The sequence below is a fragment of the Phoca vitulina genome, unplaced genomic scaffold, assembly GCF_004348235.1.
Source record: "Phoca vitulina isolate PV1807 unplaced genomic scaffold, GSC_HSeal_1.0 scaffold11, whole genome shotgun sequence".
Lineage (NCBI taxonomy): Eukaryota > Metazoa > Chordata > Mammalia > Carnivora > Phocidae > Phoca > Phoca vitulina.
Genome location: NW_022589714.1, coordinates 45062896 through 45085443, shown reverse-complemented (window position 1 = coordinate 45085443; position 22548 = coordinate 45062896).

Below are 22548 nucleotides of genomic sequence, written 5' to 3'. Positions count from 1 at the left end.
AGGGTGGCGGGGCTGGGTCCCTATACCCGTCCTCACCTGCACCTCCAAAATAGACTTGTGCCTGTTTACCCTCAGCCCCAGATTCAAGAAAACACTATGACAGCGCAGTGTGCACCGCGGAGCAGACCAGACTCGCTCCAGTCCGCCCCTCTCCCAAGGTCTCCCCACCTTCCCATGCCCCCAAGGGTCAGTGCTGCCCCTTCCCCACTCCAACTCACCCTCCTAAACTGTCCCAGCATGGATTATTGCACGTTTCAGCCAGCGCTTTAGAAGGGGTCTGCTCTGATCTTCTACTCTGCTTGTGGGGAAACTGAAGCCCAGGGAGAGGAGGCAGCACGCACAAAACCATGGGGCTTCGTCACCCTAAACCTCATCTAGGGAGGCCCCTCAATCTGCCATCCAGTGGTTTCCCCGCCGTACCTCAGCCTTGATTGAATTCTTGCTTTATTATTTACACAGGTCCTGTTTATAGGAGCACTGAGCTGGGAGTCAGAACCGGGGTCCAGTCCTGGCCCTGCCATAACTGGTGTGACCCCAGCTTCAGGGCCTGTTTTCTCAGCTCTAAAATGGACTTTAAAAATTTCCCTTTCGGGGAGCCTGGGTGGCTTAGTTGGTTAAAACATCCAACTCGTGATTTCTGCTCAGGTCATGATCTCAGGGTTGTGAGATGGAGCCCCACGTCCGGCTCTGTGATGGACATGGAGCCTGCTTAAGATTCTCTCCCTCTCCCTCTGCTCCTCCCCCTCCCCCCAAAAAATTTCCCTTGCAGTTGGAAAAAAACAGTTGCTATTTGAGAAAATATAGATTATAAAACCGGCCCAGGCCCAAACCTCAGCTGGCTGCTAATGAACAACACAAAATGAATATATCCTTAAACAACACACCTATTAAATCAGTAAGAACAAATTAAAATCGCACACACTGGTGTTGGTTGGGCTGGGAGGAAACAAGAATATTGGCTCATAAATTCTGCCTGGCTCTATTGTTTGGGCTGGTGTTCGGGATCCGAGTCCAGCTACTGCCAGAGAGAACGAGCCACACCCATCAGCCTGGTAGGGTATCTCACATTTGGAAAGAAATCTCAAGGAAATAACACAAATGGAGAAAAGTGATTAGCACTAATGTGTTTATCTGGAATGTGAAGAAAAATGAGAAAAAGTCCAAACTGATTATTACACCGTGGAACGTCTATGTGAAGGAACCATCCTATACTGGGGCAGTGACCGCTGGTTGTCTCCCTGGCACCCTCTCTTTCTGCTTTAGAACCAAATGGTACATGGCTGCCCAGAAGGAGTATTTCATTTCCCAACCTCCCTTGCAGTTAGATGTGGCATCGTGAACAAGTTCCGGCCAATGGGATATAAACAGAACAGTCGGGGCCCCTGGGTGGCTCAGTCAGTTGAGCGTCTGACTCTTGGTTTTGGCTCAGGTTATGGTCTCAGGGTCCTGGGATTGAGCCCCACATCAGGCTCTGTGCTCAGTGTGGAGTCTGCTTGAGATTCTCTCTCTCTCTCTCTGCCCCTCTCCCTGCTCACACGCTCTCTCTCAAATAAATAAATAAATCTTTTTTTTTTTTAAGATTTTATTTACTTATTTGACAGAGAGAGAGAGAGAGAGCACAAGCAGGAAGAGCAGGAGAGGAAGAAGCATGGGACTGGATTCCAGGACCCTGGGATCATGACCTGAGCTGCAGGCAAATGCTTAACCGACTGAGCCACCCAGGCACCTCTAAATAAATCTTTTTTTCCCTCTAAATAAATCTTAAAAAAAAAAAATAAACAGAACAGTTATAGGTGACACATCATTCAGAATTACCCCTCCCCCTACCTCTTCTGTGTCCCACCGGCAGGAACACAAATGGCATAGAGTTTCAACAGCTATCTTAAGCTATTTGGGGGAAACCATCTGTTGAGAATGGCAGAGTAACATGAAAGAAGCCCGGGTTCCTCATTATCATCGGGTCACCACATCAGTCCCAGACTGCCTCCTTCTGGAATTTTCACTTGAGGGATTGAAGTAACCTTGGGCATATAATTCATTGTTAATTTGGGTTTTCTGTCATTGTCAGCCAAACTCAGTTCTCACTGATGCATACACACAGGAAGAAAATATTAAGTGCAAAAGCAGAACGTAAGAGTGGACTTTGGTCTTGGCGATGATTTTATGGATTTAACACCAATAGCAAAAAATTTAAAAATGGGATGATATAAAAAAAATTAAAAATTAAAAAATGATATGATATCAAACTAAAAAGCTGTTGCACAGCAAAGGAAACTATCAACAAAACAAAAAAGCAACCTATTGAATAGGAGAAAATATTTATAAATCATATAACTGGTAAGGGGTTAGCATCAAAAATATATAAATAACTCCTATGACTTAATAGCAAAACAAACAAAACAATCCAATTTAAAAATGGGCAGAGGATCTGACATTTTCCCAAAGAAGACATATAGATGCCAGGAGCGCCTGGGTGGCTCAGTCGGTTAAGTGTCGGCCTTTGGCTCAGGTCGTGATCCTAGGGTCCTGGGATCAAGTCCCGCATCAGGCTCCCTGCTCCATGGGGAGCCTGCTTCTCCCTCTCCCTCTGCCTCTGCCTCTGCCTCTTTCTCTCTCTGTCTCTCATGAATAAATAAATAAAATCTTTAAAAAAAAAAGAAGAAGACATACAGATGCCAACAGGTACATGAAAAGGTGCTCAATATCACTAATCATCAGGGAAATGCAAATCAAAACCACAGTGAGATATCACCTGATACCTGTTAGAACGGCTATTACCAAAAAGACAGGACGTAAGTGTTGGCAAAGATGGGGAGAAAAAAGAACCCTTGTGCACTGTTGGTGGGAATGTAAATTGGTGTTGCCACTGTAGAAAACAATATGGAGGTTCCTCAAAAAATTAAAAATAGAACTACCTATATATGATCTAGCAATTCCATTTCTGGGTGTTTATCCAAAGAAAGCAGAAACACTAACTCAAAAAGGTATCTGCACTCACTTGTTCATTGTAGTATTGTTTACAACAGCCAAGACATGAAAACGACCTAAGTGTCCGTTGATGGATGGATGGGTAGATGGATGGATGGATGGATGGGTAAAGGAAATGCTGTATATGTATACAATGGAATATTATTCAGCCATAAAAAAGAAGGAAATCTTAACATTTGCAACAACATAGATGGACTTCAAAGGCATTATGCTAAGTGAAATGTCAGACAAAGAAAAACAAATACCATATGATCTTATTTATATGTGAAATCTAAAAAAACAAAAACACAAGCCAAAACCCCCCCACAAAACCCCCTGAATTTATACATATGGAGAACAGATTGGTGGCTGCCAGAGGCAGGGGGTGGGGGAATAGGAGAAACAGGTGAAGGGGGTCAAAAGGTACAAACTTCCAGTTCTAAAATAGATAAGTCATGGGGGATGAAAGGTACAGCATGGTGATTATAGTTAATAACACTGTATTGCGTATTTAAAAGTTGCTAACAGAGTACATCTTAAAAGTTTTCAGCACAAGAAAACAATTTGTTCTAATTATGTATGGTGATGGATGTTAACTAGACTTGCTATGGTGATCATTTCGCAATACATATACACATATTGAGTCATTGTGGTGCACAACTGAAACTAATATAGTGTTATATGCCAATTAGACCTCGATAAAATTGTTTTTTTAAAAAAATAGATGTTCTTCATGGATTATAACTACGCAAACTACGCATTGGTGCAGAGAACATGACTGAGTGGGGAACCACCAATCACAATGAGATGGTGCTGATTGGGCTTTTTTTCTGTAAACCAGTTTAGTTGTTGAGTCAGTCAGGAGAAGGCAGGTGGTACTAAGGTGACCGGTAACTCCTAAATCATGAGGGCTGAAACAATCAGTTTAACTCCGACTAGCTCTTCATGGGCATCGTGTGTCAGCAGGAAGCCCTGCTCATCGTAGTCACCGGGGGTAGCAGGCTGAAGCCAAGCTACGCCAGAGGGAAGGAGAGAGCTCTGGAGGGTTTTGCACCAGTAATTAAATGCTCAGGTCCACTTCTGCTCACCATTCATTGGCCAGACCCAGGAGCCCACCCACCCACCCACTTGCCCACTTACCCACAATGAAGTCTGCAAGTGCCAATTCAGCCATAAGCCCAAAAGGCGGAGAGCTGGAAAAACTTGGCAAATTGCATTAATGACTATCACAGATGCATAACGAAGAAACTTTAATAGCATAAACATTTGTGAAATCATTTTTAGAAGCTGTCCTTCCAGAAACAAAAGTTCTGTGTTTCTAGGAGTATTCCCAATTAGATTGTAAATTCCTTGAGCAGGAGCAGTGTCCCTTCCTTCCTGGGGAGCTCCCATGTGCCTATCCCAGGGCGGGGCCCATCAGAAGCACGAGAGCAAGAATTATAATAACCACGCTGGCTGCTGACGCGGTCGCCGTGTGCTAGGCCCTGTACATTCAGATCATAGCACTTACCAATGCACCAGGCATGTTCTCTGCACCTTATGTGGATTAATGCATTGAATCCTCACCAAAAAACCTTGGAGGACAGTACTATTATTATCCCCATTTTACAGATAAAGACAGTAAAGCACAGAGAGGTTAAGTGACTTGCCCAGGATCACCATAAGGCAGAGGCAGAGCCAGGAGCCCAGGGGACCCTGTGCTCCTACACCAACTCTGGAGGACCAGAACAGCAGAGGGAAAAGACAGGCTCCCTGCCTCGGGGGGCCTCACAGTCTAGTGCTTGCTGCGGGATACCCTCAGCGGGGTGCCTAGGGCAGGAGGAATGATGGCACCCAGAAATGTCCACATCCCAACCCCTGGAACCTGGCAGTGTTACCTTATTTGGCAAAAGGGACTTGACAGGCATGATTAAATTAAGGATCTTGAGGTGGGGAGATTATCCTGGATTCCCCAAGGTGGGCCCGGAGTCATCACAAGAGTCCTTATAAATTCAAGAGGTGAGAGTGAGAGAGGATGACAGAAGCAGAGGTGAGAGTGATGTGGCCACAAGCCAAGGATGGCCGGCAGCCTCCAGAAGCTGGAGGCAAGCACAGATTCTCCCCTGGAGCCTCCAGAAGGAAGCGACTCTGCTTGTGCCTTGATGTTAGTCCCTTAAGACTCATCTTGAACTCTTGGCCTCCAGAACCATAAGAGAACAAATATGGGGTCTTAAGCCACTAGGTTGTGGTAATTTGTTAAACAGCCACAAGAAAACTAATCACCCCACCTAGAAACTCCTACACTCCCCCCCCCCCCCCGCCTACCTCCAAGCCCAGCCTCCTATGTCTCCTTGGGGTGGAAGCTGAGAAAGAGCTGGGCAAGAGATGGGAAGGGTTGTCCCATCCCAGCTACCTTGGGACATGACCTGCTTTGCCTACCCTGTTCCAGGGGTCCTGGGCAAATCCTGGTTCTGTCTCTAGAACAGGACTCCCCACCCACAGCCTTCCCCACCACTCTTCCCCACGTGCTGAAATAGCCTTTCCCTGCACCCAGGCTGGACCTCCCCATCATACCCCAGGCTGGTGCACTGCCCACCTCCCTCTCCCCAGGCCAGGCCCTTATTGTCTCTGCTGACCCAGCTCGGGAAGGGGAGGGTGTGCCATACAGAGGGACACAGCCATAGAGAGACCTGTCAGACATCAATTGAGAGGCAGGCAGAAGCAGGGAGCAAGGGAGATAAAATAGAGGAGGAGAGGGGCGCCTAGGTGGCTCAGTCAGTTAAGCGGTTAAGTGTCTGCCTTGGGCTGGGGTCATGATCCGGCAGTCCTGGGATGGAGCCCCCCATCGGGCTCCCTGCTCAGCGGGGAATCTGCTTCTCCCTCTGCACCCCCCTCCACTTGTGCTCTCTCTCTCTCAAATAAATAAATAACATCTTTTAAAAGGAGGTGTTAGAAATAGGGGAGGGCAGAGTCTCAGAGTCAGAGCGGGACGGGGAGCAGGAAGGGAACTAGGGAGCTGAGACACACACCCAGTCTGTTTCCTTTATCCACAACAACAGCAGCATGCGGGCATGCGCAGGCAGACAGTAAGGGGACAGCTGGTTTACCAGAGTGGGTCTAGGCACTGGACCCAATTCCTGGCCCAGTCGGCAGTGGCAATGGCAAGCACTCTGCACCACGGCATAAAACCCACACTCCTCTCTGTGCCCTGGGTCAGCTCAGACCTCATTTCCTAGCTCCCACCCCCACCCTGGGCTGCACCCCTCTGGCCCAAGCCCGCTACCATCTCCGGGCCTTTGGAGCTGTTCTCCCCTCTGCCTGGCACGCCCTTCCCCAGAGGACCCCGATGCTCTCCCTTCTCTGACTCAGGTCTCTGCATAGGTCCGGCCTTGGAGGGGCCTTCCCTGACCACCCCCCCTTTCCGGAACAACGGCCCACTCCACCACTTTGTAACTCCATTCTCCTCCATAGCTTTTACCGCAGCCTGACCCAAGACCACAGAGGTACTTGTTTAATGTCTGTCTCCCCAGCTGGAACACCCTGCCCCGGGATCCCTGGGTCTCCGCACTGCACTGCTCAACCCAGTAGCCGCGAGGCCCAGGTGCCTAGTTAAGTTTCCATTTACCTTAATTAAAATTCAATGGAACTGAAAGCCCAGCTCCTCAGTCTCACTGGCCACATTTCCAGTGCTCAGGGGCCACGTGTGGCTGGCTAGTGGCCACCGGACCGAATGGTGCAAATACAGAGCATTTCCGTCATCCTTCCTTCGCGTCAAGAATCTACCAACACAAAGCGGGTGGACGTGCTGGGTAAGGTGCTGTGTCAACACGGGCGGCTTCATCCAGAACAGGTCTGATTATGAGACTCTCGCCCCCTCCCCGCGTCCCAGGGGCCCCTCACTCTCCCTGCCTGCCTGCGTCCCCCCTACATTTCCCCAGCCTCCCGGCTCTGCCCCCTGTGTTCCCTCAGTGGGGGGAGATGTCCCTCCTGGATGCCCCGCCCCCCTCCCTTACCTTCCCTGACTGCATTTACTGGATTCTAATTACTTCTCTGTGAGCCTTCTCACAGGCCAGGAGCATCTGAGACACTGGGAAGTGCCTTTTATCTCAATTGCTAGAGACGGCACAAAAGCTTCAGTAAATGTTGGCTCCCAGTGGGGTTCTCATCTTTGTCCATTCTCCATTCCCCTGGTGTCCACAGTTTCAGATTTCCCATCTCCACACCAGGTCAGAGGACCCTCACCCCCTCCCTGAGCTGGTGGAACAAGGTGGCCATGCCCTGTGGTTGTTGGGGGCTGGTGGGGGAAGGGCTGAGAGTTGGAGCAGGCCAGAAAAAGGCGGCCCCCTTTGACAATCCGCTTTGTGCCTCTTGGTCTTATTGTCACGTGGTTCTCTCCTGCAGTCTTAACAACAGGACAAGTCAACATGTGACCTTTAAAATTGTGGAAAAGCCTCTGCTTTTTTGGTGCATGTGCTCAGGGGAAGCCCTATGCTGCCCCATGACACACCCCTCCACCTGCTGCCATTTAGGACAGGCTCTCTTGGAGAGCCCCTATTGCCCCTGCCTCCCCCCCTCCCTCCCTGGGGTCCTGGCTCAGGTGTGGGGGGGTTCCATCTAGGTGCAGGGGAGTGGGGAGAGAACAGGGCCCATGTGAAGGTAGGAGAGAGGGCACCAGGTGGGCTAGGTGTCTCCCACATCCCCCACCTCTCCCACTCCATCCCCCACTCCAGCCTGCTCTATCAGGATTCTGGGCCATCTGGTCTAGCCTCAGACTGTGCAGGGATAACCCCTTGCCTTCAACCTCCCTAGACTCTTCCTCCCTGAGCTGGGGGGTGGGGGGACTCCTACTCCCATGTGATGCCAGCAGGGAGCCAGTCCCTCAAACTGCTCAAGGGCTGAGAGAAGTGCTCAAGAAGGGGCGAGGAACTTGGATGCGCACTCGTGAGGTCCAGGCCCGAGAACCGCCCCCTCCCTTCCCACTGCTCCATGCTTAAGCTTAGGCAATCTGGAATTGCCTTTTTCCAGGGAGGGAATAGTCTATAAGCCTTCAGCAAGCTCCTGATTGGAAACCAGGTAGAATTGGTGGGGGTTAGTGTGGGCCAGGGGGAGCTCTGCTGGGGGAGTCTTTGGGGGCTGCCCTCCCTGATTGCCTGAGATACTGAGAGTTGGAGTGTGTGAAGCCCAGTGCCAGGCTGACCAAGCTCCTTAATAAAGACCCTCCATTACCCTCCACTACCCTTGAAGGGTGGATATCAGGTGACACAGACTCCCTCAAGCTGGAGCCTGGGGAAGGCACTGCAAACCCCCTCCCAATCCCCCCCCCCCCACCACCACCCTCAGTCTCCTGGAGAAGCGCCTCAGCCCTAGCTCATAGGACAGTTGCATTCCTATTGGCTGGAGGAGGTGGGGGGGTGGTGTCTTCCCTTTCACTAGGCCTCCTCCTTTTGGCAGAAGAGTGTTCCATCTCAGGTGGGACCTCAGGGGGTTTCTCTGTCACATGCATCATTCTCTCCACCCCGCTGTCATCCAGGACAGGGGCAGAGGGGGGCCACACCAGAAACACAGGCTTCCTACGTGCAATTCCATTAATTCTGGGGCCTCCTTGCTCAGCATGCCAGAGCTGTGGAGAAATCACATTCTGCAGAGGAAGTAACGTAGCCTAGAGGGGAGAGGGATTTCTCCAAGATCATGCAGTAAATGAGGGCCAAAGTCTCCTGCTGACCGAACTAGTGATTTGGGGGCTTACAAACAGGTATCGAAGCCTGAGTGTGTGTACTTGCTCTGGTATCTGCATGCGGGGTGTGTGTGCTTGTTCAAATGGGTGACTGGGTTCTCTTGTGTCCATTGGGTCAGAAACCTGCTGTCTCCCCTCTTTCAGACCTGCCGCTCCCACTGAAATGGGGGCCTTCTTCGTGGTCACGTTCCCTCGGAAGCTCCCAATCGCCCAAATGCTCCTTCGGCAAAGCCGCCATCTGTCCATCTGCTGGCCGCCCAGCACCCACACTCCCTACATCTTCCTGGAGTCTCCCAGCTATGACTCTGGCTGGGAGGCAGAGCGCAGCCCCTTCTGGAAGCCATAGGGCTGCAGACAGACCCCCTCCGCTGGCCCCAGCAGCTGGCCTGTGGGCAGGCAAGCCACCTTTGCCAAAGGATTTTTTAAATTTAAATTCAATTACTTAACATATAGTGTATTGTTGTTGTTGTTTTTTACCTAGGAACTTGTTTTTTCCATTAACAAACAGTAAAATTGACTTTTTTTTTTTTTTTTTTTGGTGTACGGTTTTCTGAATTTTAACACACGTATAGAGATTCATGTAACCACCACAATCAGGATACTGAGCAGTTCCCTTATCCAAAACAGTCCCTCATACGATCCGTGTGCCCAGGATCCTGACCTGGAGAGAGTGATACCGAGAAGTGGGGACTGTTAAAATTGGCTGGCAGTGTCGAGAGGCAGCAGTGTCCCCCACCCTAGCTGGCCTGTCTCTGGGCAGGACTCTGGCTGCCCCCCTTCACCCGCCTTCCTTGTTTCTGGCAGTTTCCTGAGCCTGCCTCTCCAGCCTTCTCATCAATTCAAGGAGCTATGGTGTGTCCTCCCAATACATTCCTTCCTTACATGAGTTGGACCGAGTTTTGGGGGTTTTTGTTGTGGTGGTGGTGTTTTTGTTTTTGTTTTTGTTTTGTTTTGCTTACAGTTTGCAGTGTGATCCCTGATGAGCTCAGGTGGGACTGGGATCTGGGGAAGGAAACCCCCTAGAGATGTACAGAGCCAGAGAAAAATGGCATCTTTTGGGATTTCCAGGGAAGGAGAGGTCCTGCCCTCCGGTCCTTCTCTGGGAACCGGTCCCTTGGCCAGTCATTTCTGGGAGACGATGACAGAGATAGAGCTTGTCCTAGCCACCATGCACCCTGCCCCCTCAGCCACCATGCACCTTCCCCCAGCAACCCCATCTCTCTCTTGCCTGGGTCTTAGGGTCCTCATATCTCAGCCTGAGCCCAGCTGCCTTCCCTCATTGAGGAAGTAGAGCCCCTGCTGAGAAAATCTGGGGGAGAGGGATTATTTTCAACTTGGGTCCCCCCTGCAGGCTGGAGCAGGGGCGGTGTGGGGGCCGTGGGGCGGGGGTGGCTGCCCAGCTCCTCCTTCCCAAGGTTGGCTGGGGGAAGGTTTCCATGGAAACAGCAGCTCTGGTATCTCCAGAGATTTGGGGGGAAAACTGGCTCTAAAAAATCACCATCTTCGTTTCTAGGGGGAAGGCAGCATGGTTTGGCGGAGAAGAGAGGATCTTCAGGGCAAGCGGGTCCTGGAAAAAGAGTTGGTGTCCCCATGGGGCCCTGGGGGCATCACGTTAGTGCTCTTCCCCCGCCCCTGCCCCCTAGTCCACTCCAGCCAGTGCTGTGTTTCTGCATCTTCTTCTGGCCCAGAGAGAGCCTTCCTCCTTCCCCACCTGCTGCGCTGCCCCCTCACACTACCTCCCGGTTACATCTCCACTCCTTCACCCTCCATCTCCTCCTGGTGGGGCAGAGCCCTACCCCTGCTCCCTGGCGCCCCTCCCTTGCAGCCCCACCTCCCTCCCCTCACATATTGTGGAGATGCCCCTGCCCAGCCCCCAACACCCTGCCCCCCATTACAGCCTTGGGGAGAGAATGAGACACATGCGTGGAGACTCTTGCTGGGGAGTTAATCAAAGTGTCCACAGCTTCTCCTGTTCCTGTCCCCTCCCTGGGGAGAGTTGGGAGGTGGGGACCAATCTGAATGTGACCGATGGAGGGGCAGCATCAAACATGCCGGCCTCGAGGCATGTACAGACATGAAATCAACTGGAACACTCACTTTTAAAATGACTTTTCCAGCCTGGGCAGGGTCCCCCATCGCTGCCAAGGATCTTCCCCAATTCCTGGTGCTGCAACAGCACTTGCCGACCTGTTCCTGGAAAAAGAACCCCTGTCCTTTCCACATTCAGGCCCCATCCCACACAAATAGTCATTCATTCATTCAACAGCGATTAAGTCTGTGCTTACTTTGTGCCAGGCACTGTTGTAAGTGCAGAAGACACAGATAGGATATGGGGAGAGAGGAAGAAACAGACAAAAAAACTCTAGTTCTTGTGGAATGTATGCTTTGGGGAGGGAGGGAGAGAGGGTTAGAGAGAGAGAGAAAGAGAGAGAGAGACTAAACAAATAAATAAGTAAGCACATTATATGTCAAACATGATGAAATGATCTGGAAAAAAATAGAGCAGGAAGGGAGAGAATGTGTCAAGGCAGTTGGGGGGGGCAGGCTGCAATTTAAAAATAAGGTGCTCAGGGAGGGTCTTACTGAAAGGTGGTAGTTGCTAATGACCCGCAGAAGGTGAGAGGGATGCAGATTTCTGGGGAAAGAGCACTCCAAGCAGAAGGAGCAGCACATGCAAAGGCCCTGGGGCAGGCTGTGCCAGGCATTTGCAGGGAGACCAGTGTGGCTGGAGTAGAGTCAGCAAAGGGGAGAGCAGTCAGAAATGAGGTGCAATGTCATGGGGCAGGGTGGGTGGAACAGATGTTCTGGGGTTTTCAGACTACTGTAAGGGCTTTTTGCTAGAGAACCAAAGACCCTCTACTAGGCAACCATATTTTGTGCATGCCATGGGGCTCCTAAGTTCAGATGCGAAGGACTATAAAGACAGTCTCGGCTTTCCCACATTCTGATCACCCCCAGAGGAAGCCACAGGGGCCCGCCCCCATGGTTAATTCCCTGTCTCCCCCTCCCCATGTGGAACCGGACTCTGAAAGCTGAACATGGGTGTGTCTGTTGATCACATGCAGAGCGGCTCAGGGCCCTCACAGCCAGGTCTCCCGCTGCCTGGGGGCCTCTGCCCTTTGTTCTCTCCCCGCCCCCACTGGCACCTGCGGGCCTTGTGATGTCGGTGCTGCGGCAGCGTTTGTATAATTACGGTGATGATTTCACAACACGCGGCTTTCCCTTCTCTTATCACCTCCCAGTGCGAAATAAACCGTTCAATAATTAATTGACAAAGATGAACTTGTTGTCCTCAGCCGGGCTGCGAGGGTGGGGGTGGCCACAGCCTCCGCAGACAAATGATGTGAGAAGTAATTGCCCTAGGAGAGGAGGCGAGAGGTATTAAGATCAGATTTGCAAGGTCCCTTCCAAGAGCCCGTGGGCACAGGCGCCGGCGACTGCTGGGATTTACGTCGCTAATTCATCACTAATTAATGTTCCAAATTGTGCCTGACAGAAGGGGAAATAAATGCCCAGGCGTCCGCAGAGATAGAGAGACAGAGGCTGGGAACAGGGAGAAACAAAATGGGGGTGGGGGGCACCCACAGTGAAGCACGAGAGAGAGAGAGAGAGAGAGAGAGAGAGAGCGGGCCTGTGGGTATACCTGGTCCAAGCCCCCATTGTCTCTTGCCTGCTTTATCGCATCTGCTTCTACCCCTGTCCCCCCACAGTCTGCTCTCCACCTAGCAGCCAGACAGATCTTTTGAGACAAGCCAGCTCAAGCTCCTCGTCTGTGCCTTTTCATCTCACCAGCCTCCTCGTTTCCAGAACGAGCCAGCATCACCTGCTTCGGGACCGTGGCGCTTGCTTGTTCTCTTGGCCTGGAAAGTTCTTCCTCCCCACGTCCACATGGTTCGCTCCTTCTCTTTGCTCAGGTGTCTGCTCGTCTCCTCAGAGAGGCCTTCCTGGGCCACCCCATGGGAACGATCAGCCCCTCTCCCCCGGTTCCCATAGCGCTTAGCACCCGGCGTATCACTTCTCTGCTTCCGTCCATCTCCCGGCTCCGGAATGTCAGCTCTGGGAGCCGGGATGTCGCCTCTTGGTGACGGCTCAATGAATCCCCGGCACCCGGATCAGCTCTGGGCACCAGGTAGGTGCTCAGTGACCGTGACTGAAAGAATGCCAGGATTCTGTTTCAGAGAAGAGTAGGAAGATGTCAGACACAGAAAGGACAAGAGAGTCGGGGCTCAGAGCAGGATGGGATGGGGGTGGGGGGGTAGGCTTCCCGGGAGCTCTGTCCTTCATTGCCTTGAAGGGGTCAGCAAAGGTGAGCAGGGAGTGAAGACAGGACTCGAGGGTAACTGGGGACAGGGTGATGCCCACTGAGCCTCAGGAAGGCCCAGGCCCGTCCCCAAGTTTCTCCCCAGCCGGCAGCCACTGCCAGAGGCATGGGAATGTTCTTCCTAGGCTGGCTCCTTCGGAAGGCAGCACTGCCGAAGCTCGGGCATCCCTGGTGCCGCCCCCTAGTTTAGGAGGGGATGAGAGACCATCCAATTGCTACACAATAGGGGCCAGTTAAGTAAAATGGAGTCTGTCAATCGAGTGGAAAATTAGGCAGGCATTTAGCAGGCTGTGATGAGAATTCTGTCGATACTTGAGCTGTGTATGAAATGTTGTTCTGAGGCCCAAGGAGGCCGCCGCATCAGGGCCACACGTGGGTTCACTCTTCCCACCACGGTTTTGGAGCACCCGCTGTGCGCTCAGCACGCTGCCGGGCCCTGGGGCCCCTGAGGCCCAGGTGACCAAGCGGGGCCCAAGCAGGGCACACACAGCTGGGCCGGGAGGCAGGTGTGCTCACCGGCGTGGAGCCCGGTTGTGGTGTCTCTCTGTAGGAGATAGCAGGCCCTACATCAGATCCTGGGCCTGCCTCTTACTGGCCAGGAGCCTGGGCAAGCGCCTGAGGCTGCTCGAAGATTCCCTCCTCCCTCGAGGTGCTCGGGAGCCGTCAGCACTGAGTCCACAGCCTGGAATAATACTGTAGGTCTTCCTTCAATGCTCCCGCTTATACTGACAACTATAAGACATATAAACTAGTGGTTCCAAACACAAGTCCATCTCCTCCCTCTGCCATTTAAATGAGGATGGTATCCCAGGATCCTAGCATCCCAGGAATGCCTAAGCTCATCCTCACAAGCGCCCAGTGAGTGCATTAGTGTCCTAGGGCCGGGCGGCTTAAACAACAGAACTGCACTGTCCCACAGCTCTGGGGGCCTGGTGGGGGTGGTCAGAGATCAAGGTGCCCACAGGGTTAGTTCCTCCTGAGGGCCGTGAAGCAGATCTGTTCCAGGCCTCGCTCTAGCTGCCGGGGCTGTGCTGGCAGTCTTTGGCTTTCCTTGTAGCTGGAATTTTCTTTTCTTTCGTTGTTTTTTTTTTTTTAAGATTTTATTTTTAAGTAATCTCTACCCCCAGCCTGGGGCTCGAACCTACAGCCCCAAGATCAAGAGCTGCATGCTGTACTGACTGAGCCAGCCAGCTGCCCCCTGTAGATGGTATTTTCCCATTTTCCTCCCTCTGTACATGTCTCTCTTCTCATGGCATATTTATTTATTTATTTATTTAAGATTTTATTTATTTGTTTGTCAGAAAGAGAGAGAGAGCACGAGCAGGGGAAATGGCAGACGGAGAGGGAGAAGCAGGTTCCCTGCTGAGCGGGGAGCCCGATGTGGGACTTGATCCCAGGACCCCGAGATCACGACCTGAGCCGAAGGCAGAGGCTTAACTGACTGAGCCACCCAGACATCCCTCATGGCATCTTTAATAAGGACACTAGATACATTGGATTTGGGGCCCACCCTGTCCAGTGTGACCTCATTTTCCTAACTAACTCTCTCTGCCATGACCCTATTGCCAAATAAGGTCATATTCTGAGGTCCTGGGATTAGGACTTCAACACAGGAATTTGGGGGGACACGATTCAGCCCATAGCACTGAGCATCAGTGGTGGTTATGGGGGTCCATGGGAGGGGGAGCACCCTCACCCCTGGGAAGGTGGGGACAGGCTTCCTCAGGGAGGCAGTGCCTGGGGGTTGGAGGAGGAGGATGCACGAAGGTGGAGAAGTAGAGGAGATGGGAAGGCCATTTGGGCTGAAGACAGAGATCAAAATCCAGCCGTCAGGGTCCAGGTGTAAGCCGGGGCCATTGTAAATGATTGTAGAGGTGATTTGAGTGCATGAAGTTATTTTTGTACAGTCTAAAACTCAGGCAGACATCCGAGTAGTTTGGGGAGAGGTTGCACGTGGCTCACATGTTAGTCGGAATTGGTTTCTCTGGGGCATCTGACAGCTTACAGTAGCCTGGAGAGCTTGAAGGGCAAGAAGAGAAAGGTGGGATCACCCTGGGCCATCTGGGCCATCAGAGAAGGGCAGGGCCCTAACTGGGAGGTCTTGCAAACTCCTCCTTCCCCACACCCCCAGCTGCACCCCTGTCACCCATGTTTGTCCTCCTGTCCCTGGGTGGAGCCAACATGTCAGCAGCCCCACGTCTGGCATAAGCCTTGCCTGCCGTGCCATCTTGGGCAAGCCACCCCAGCCTCCTTAGCGGCAAAGTGTCAGATTGTCCTGCCTGCTGCAGAGGAACGCTGGAAAATCCTATGTGACCATCTGCACAAAAGCGCCTTCTAATCTGGGTCAGGTGGAAGGGACAGTCATTGCACACCAGCTGCGTACATAGTCTTTTGTTCTGTCCTTTGGAAACACATGGAAATCTACCCAGATTACAAGCGCATTGGCCCTTCTATTCCCTAACTAGGAATTTACCCTGCAAACAGACTCTCCATCTTTGGTTGGGTTTCCTGGAAACAGTGTCTGAGGTAGGGATTTGCGCGCAGGAAGGTAGCTGGAGAAGGAACGTTCTTGGGCTCAACACCTGGAGGGCAGTGAGGGAGGCACAACGGGCAGAGGAAGGAGTTGAACTGCCGTACAGATCCCGTGGGAGTTCTGGGAGCAGAGATGTCCCAAACTGAGGCGAAGGGGCCCTTGAGGAGCAGACAGTAGATGTTTATGCCTCCGGGAGGGGGATGTAGCCCTGGGTGAGGGGCAGCAGATGGCCGTGCCTGAAGAGGTTTGTGAGCTGTTAGCAGCAACGCTCCAGCCACTGGGGGAACGGGTGCCTGATCCTAAAGGAGTCTGAGCAATGCATTGGAATAGCCACTCCACTCACCCACAGGAGAATGACAGGTGCACGGGGATGTTCACGGCAGCCGTTTACTTAGCAGAAGATTGGACCACATCCATGAAGAGGACCCTAGTTGGATCAATAATGGAGCATCTACACAACGGAATACTATGCAGCTATAAAGAAAGCAGAAGCTGATATAGTAAAGGACTGATGTGGAACAGTCCCCAAGACACAGTCTGAAGTGATAAGAGTAAGGTGTCAAACAGTATAAAGAGTATGCTAGCATTCGCATAAAAATGGCGGGGGAACACCATGGAAACATATTTTTGTGTAAGGATAAAATATCTCTGGTGAGAGTCATAAATACTGGTAACAGGGAGGATTTACAGGTTGGGGAACTAGGCGGCAGGGTCAGCAGAGAGTGAGACCCCCCCCGTGTCCCCTTTTCTGTCTTCTGAATATTGAAATATGGCAATTGTATTACCTATTTAAATAAATGAAATTATATTACCTAATTAGATATGCTCAATTAAATACTGTAAAAGAAATCCACTGGAGAGGTCTAGAAGAAGGAGGGATGGGGCCTTTCAGAACCCAGGAGCCGTTTTGGAGGCCAGTGGAGGTGTTTTGGGGTATTTTGGAGGCCAGCGGAGCCTCAGTGGGGGAACCTTCCCTTGTGGGGAGCAGGTAGGTCAGGGGGTCCAGTGAGAAGAGAATGAGCACATCTCTCTAAATCTGTGAAGGGAGAGAGGGCTGCTGTGAAGGTTCTGACCAAGGCCAGCTCCTTCCTGGCTGTGTGACTTGGGCAAGGTCATCTAGGCTCTCTGAGCCTCTAGTACCTTCCCTGTGATGTGGGGACACTATGGAATCTCAAACTGCAATGAAAAACAACATGCTAGATATACAGAGAGACACAGGGATAGATACTAAAAATGTAGTGTTTCGGGACACCTGGGTGGCTCAGTTGGTTAAGTGTCTGCCTTCGGCTCAGGTCATGATCCCAGGGTCCTGGGATGGAGCCCCGCATCGAGCTCCTTGCTCAATGGGGAGCCTGCTTCTCCCTCTGCCCCTCCCCTTGCTTGTGTGCTCTCTCTCTCTCTCTGAAAGGAAAAAAAGTTTAGTGTTGTGTGGAGGGAAAAAAAACAGAATTAAGGTCCATAGTACAATATCATTTATGGAAATTAGAAACACGGAAATTAGAAACAAGGACACATATTAAGTGCATCAGAATGGGTGCTGGTGTCAGAGAGAGAGAATGAGGGTGGGGTTGGGGGGTGAGACAAAAGTACCCCGTGAGCTGGGGAGGGGTGTGGTTTTCTCATGTCTTGGCCCCCGAGGTCCCCGCCCCAGAGGATGACCGCTTTACAGGAATGTCCCAAGGGCTCCCTGAGGGAACACATGAAGAATGTCTGAACACAGGGTCAGAACTTAAGTAAATCTTTTAAAAATCAGAATCCTCACCTGGGTGTTTTGTTATCCGGCTCTTCGTTCTTTTGAAGTTCAAGAGCAGCACTCACGCCAGTGACTTACGTGTGAGCATGAGCCCCAGGAAGAGCAAAGGGACCATAGTAAGTGAGTAGCAGAGCCAGAGTTTATCCCGGTCCACCTGACTCCAAAGCCAGGACTCTTCCGCTCCCTATGCAATACACCTCTCGGCCTTTTCTCAGTGAAAAACTGGAGCCTTGGAGGTTAATAATGTACCTGAGGGCGCACATATGCCAGAGGCTTGGGCCTTAGGGGACTTCGATCTGGCTGGGGAGATTGGCATGCTCATCTGCAGGGAACTGACATTAGAAGGGGTCCTGAGAGCAGCTCTGTCTTTTTTCTCTGGCTGCTTTTAGAATTTTTTCTGTTTGATGTGCTGCACAGTGAGTTTCTCTTAATAGCCAAGGCCCATCTTCAGGAAGCTAGTTTAGGACCTGCTGGGCCCCAAACCCACAAAATTCAGGCAGCCTGGCCCGGTGGTCTGTAATAAGCCTTTTTTTTTTTTACTTATCCTGCTTTTCCTTGTGCTTTCTGTCTCTGTGAATCCACATTTTTAATCAAAAACGGAAAATTTCCAGCCCTTATAGTTTCAAACATTTTCTTTTCTCCATTTCCTCTCTTCTTCTGAGACCCCAATTAGTCTTGTACACCTTGCAAACCTTCTCCCTTCTGCCATTTCTTTGACTTGCTGTGTTGCCATCAAAGCAAAGTCTGCAGCTCTAGTCCCCACTTCACTAATTCTTCCTTCAGCTACGTCTCATCTCCCATTTGACCCATCCACTGAGTTTGCTTCAGTATGAGGCCTATTCAGTCCTTTAAAAAATCTGCCTTGTCATTGCTCAGACTTTTGTCACACGATTGTCTTTGCCTTTCTACTATTTTTTAATAAACTTTTGAAAAGAGTTTATTTATTTATTTTTTTTAGTAACTTCTATACCCAATGTGGGGCTCAAATTCATGACCCTGAGATCAAGAATTGCATGTTCTTCTGACTGAGCCAGCCAGGTGCCCCTTTGCCATTCCATTTCTAATTGAAAAATATTTTATGTATAATTATTTGGCAACCAGTGTCTAATTATCCTAATATCTGAATTCCTTGGGAATTCATGTCTATTGCTTATGGTTTCTGCTGGCTCTCACTCATCGTGGCTCATTTTTATAAGTGTTTGGTGAACTGTGATCATGAGGGGTTTTTTTGTTTGTTTGTTTTTTGTTTTTCTCTTTTGCTTACCCCTAATCTTTGGGAATCTTGGGACTAAGCTGGAATGTTTTCCTCCAGAGAATATTTGAAATAGCTTTTGCTAGAAGTCAGAGGATACTGGCCATCTGAGTCCCTGCTTAAAGCAAGAGGGTCAAGTGAGTCTCTCTGCCTTCCCTGCAGTAATCCTACCATAGAGCTGCTATCAGCATGTCCCCTCAGAACAGTGTTGAAGATTCCCCTTACATCTCCCAAACTCCATGGCATTGCATATGGTTTATTATGATTTGGGTGTTTTATTGACAGAGGGCCCTTTGGAGTGTCTAGTCTATCATGTTCCTGCATGCGATGTTTCTAGACAAGAGATCCATGTCCAAGTGCTACAGGGTTTCAGAACAGGACAGCTGGTTACCAAGGGCTAGGGCAGTGGGCAATGATAGGGCAGGGGTGGGGCTTGTTAAATGAGCAAAGTTTCAGACATCATCTCCCACCAGGGAGGCCTGTCCAATAGATCTGGGGTGGGGCCTATGAGTCAGCATTTAACCCCCCGCCCTGTTGCGCACCCCCCCCACCTCCGCGCACCCCCCCCACCCCGTCCCCGTCTCCCATACATTTCGTGTGATTCCGATGTCATTGGTACAGTACCCTTCAAGACACTCTGGACTACGGCAATCAAAGAAGTCTTCACGGAGGAAGCTGGGTTTGACCAGTCTTAAAGAGGCTCAGTTGAAGGAGGCAGAGAGAAGGACGGGTAATAGACAGCCTAGTTTGTCCAAAGTGTAGAGTCCTGTCAGTGAGGCAGCGATGCTGGGAGGGCCCAAATGGTGGAGGTCCCAAAATCTCCAGACCTAGGATTTGGGTCTTTATTTTATGTAATCTGGGGAGGAGGGGAAAGCCCTTGGGGGAGGGGATGCAGTGACAAGAGCAAAGTGGGATTTTAGGAAACTCAATCAGGCAGCAGGGAGCTGGATGAATTGTATTCCTACAGTTACCCACTTACTATAGAGAATAATTAACTAAATCATGCTGTTATTTTAATAGAGTTGTGTTTTTTTTTGGAAAGAGAAACAGTGACTAGCTAATGCTCAGTGTTCTGGGCTCTTAGCTCCTGGGGCATGGGTTGGGGGGTGGAATAGGCAGATTGACATGGCTTCCACAGGCTCTACAATCTACCTGGCAGGGCTGCAGGAATCTTGTGGGTATGGGGCCCAGCAGGTTCTAACCTGCTTCCTGAAGACGGGCCTTGGCTATTAAGAGGAATCCATACATTAAGGTCCGTGTTCCTCCTTAGACTCTGCAACCCCAGAGGGTAGTGGGCTGTCCTGTCACCCCGGGACCCAGGCTGCTGCCGCTACAGTAAGGTCCATGGGAACAACTAAAATGTGGTAATAGTCCATTGTGCTTACGGGATGACTTACCATCTACAGCGGCTTTCACCATGGCATCGCCTTTAACCCCACAACAATCCCAGGTCCTGGGACAAAGCCCGCCTGTCCTTATGCCTTCCTTTCCCATGGTGGGAAGTCCTTCCTGCTGGCTGCCCCCCTCTAGTTCTCCTGCCGTTTCAGTCCGTTGCCAGCAAAAGCAGAAATCAATGGCTTCTCACGTGCTATAATAATCTTCATAGACTCTATGTCTAGAGTCAGAGATCTTTCGGATCCTGGCATCTTCAGTCCTTACCTTGTGCAAAACTGACAGGCAACCGGACTGGGAACTCCCCTTAGCCTAATAGCGGGAGCTGTGCCTCCTCCCTTGGACTGGGAACTCCCCAAGAGTAGGGACTCTGCCTCCCTGCCTGAAACCAGTGAGTCCTTGAGAGCAGGGCTAGTGCCTCCTCCCTCAGACTGAGGGCTCCCTGAGGGCAGGCACTAGGCCTCCTCCCTCGGACTGAGGGCTCCTCAGCATTCTCTCTTCAGTCCAGTCCACAGGAGCTGGGCTGACCCTGAATGTACTTGCAGCAGAAAACTCTCTTGGTTGGCAGTGACCCTCAGCCCTGGGGGCCTGGACTTTGTGAATTTATCCTATCTAAGTGGTCTTCTGTGCAACACACCTCCCTCTCCTGGAAGAGGGAAAAGTTCTGGAGGCCGGGAAGTGTTCCCCAGCCCCACCATTGGCCTGCACAACCCCTACCAGCACGTGCTTGGCTGCATGCTCAGCTCCACCGTCCACGGGCCCTCCCAGGCTGTCTTCCTTGGTGTGGGCAGCTGGAGGGGAGTGTGGTGCCTGTTCTGGGCCGTGTAGAGTGGGGGGTCACAGCAGGGCCTGTGTTATGATTCCCTGTGATGGGCTTCAAACCAATCATTTGCCTCCCTGGCAAAGACTGGGGAGGGAGGCTTCTCTCCCTTCTCCCCTCCTGCTCTCTAATGCCTTCTCTTGAGCTCTTGACAAAGTGGCAGGATCTGGACTGGGAAAGTGAGTGGGAAAGGAGCTATGGGGCAGGGCAGAAGTTTTGAGAGAGATGGAGATTCCCAGGAAGTTTGACAAACGCATCTAAAGCCCCTTCCAAAGGAGACATTGTGTGAGAAGTACAAGTGCTTAGTTCAGGTGCACAGACAGGGCTCAGTGACTCATGGTCATTGTCATTTGTTGTTAGGTTATGATTCTTCCTCCCTCACCCTCATAAACACACACACACCACACTCAGCTTGGATTGTGAGCGACTACTTCATTATAGACTCTGAGAAAAAAGAAGCCAAAACTGGGATTAGACCAAGCTTTTCCTCTCCCTAGAGAAGTTCCCATACATTTACACACAGAAACAGGTACAAGAAGGTTCCCAGTGACACTAGAAAAGCAAAAAAAAAAAAAAAAAAAAAAAAGACAGAAAGAAACAATAGATGTCACGAATACAGGAATGGATAAATTGTGGCATAATTCTACAGTAGAATACTATATGACTGTAAGGATGAATGAACAAGATCTACACATATAACATGGATGAGTTGCAGTACAATATTCAGAGAAGAATAAATAACCGAGTACAATGTGGTATCACTTATATAAAATTTTAAGACATTCATGTAAATCTTATATTTTATATGGTAAAATATACCATGTATGGTTTGGGTGTATATGCATATAAGTAAAAGTATAAAGAAAAAAGAGTAAAAGTATAAAGAAACGCATAAGAAAGATAAAGCATACATTCAGGTTAGTGGTTACCTAGTGGTTACCAAAGTATTTTCCCTGGGGGTGTGAGATGAATGGGGGAAGAAATACAGGAGGAACAGGGAACTTGCTAAGATTAATTATCTATTGCTGAGCTTCAAATTATCACAAAACTCAGCAGCTTAAAACAGCATACATTGATTATCTCAGTTTGATATAATCATGTGGATTTTCTTCTTTGGTCTGTTAATATGATGGATTACATTGATTGATTTTTGAATATTGAACCAGTCTGGCATTCTTGGGATAAACTCCACTTGGTCATGGTGTATTATTCTTTTCATATCCATTGTTGTATTCAATTTTGTAGTATCTTCTTTAAGATTTTGTTTCTATGTTCATGAGAGATATTAGTCTGTAGTTTTCTTTTATTCTGTATTCATCGGGTTTGGACATCAGGGTAATGCTAGCCTTGTAAAATGAGTTGGCAAGTCTTCTCTTCTGTCTTCGGGAAGAGACTGTGGAGAACTGGGGTTATTTCTTCTCTCAGTGCTTGTTAGCATTCACTAGAGAAACCATACAGGCCAGAAGATTTCTTTTTTCTTTTTCTTTCTTTCCTTTTCTTTTCCTTTCCTTTTCTTTCCTTCCTTCCTTTCTTTCACTTATTGATTTATAAAGATTTATTTATTTATTTGGGGGGGAGAGAAGGCACATGCACTATCAGGGGGAGGGGCAGAGGGAGAGGGAAACAGAATCCCCAGGCAGACTCCCCACTGAGCCCAGAGCTGGAAGTGGAAGTGGGGCTTGATGGGGGAGCTCAATGCGGGCTCTATCCCAGGACCCTGATATCGTGACCCCAGCTGAAAATCAAGAGTCTGTCACTCAACAAACTGAGCCACCCAGCCGCCACTCTTTTTTCTTT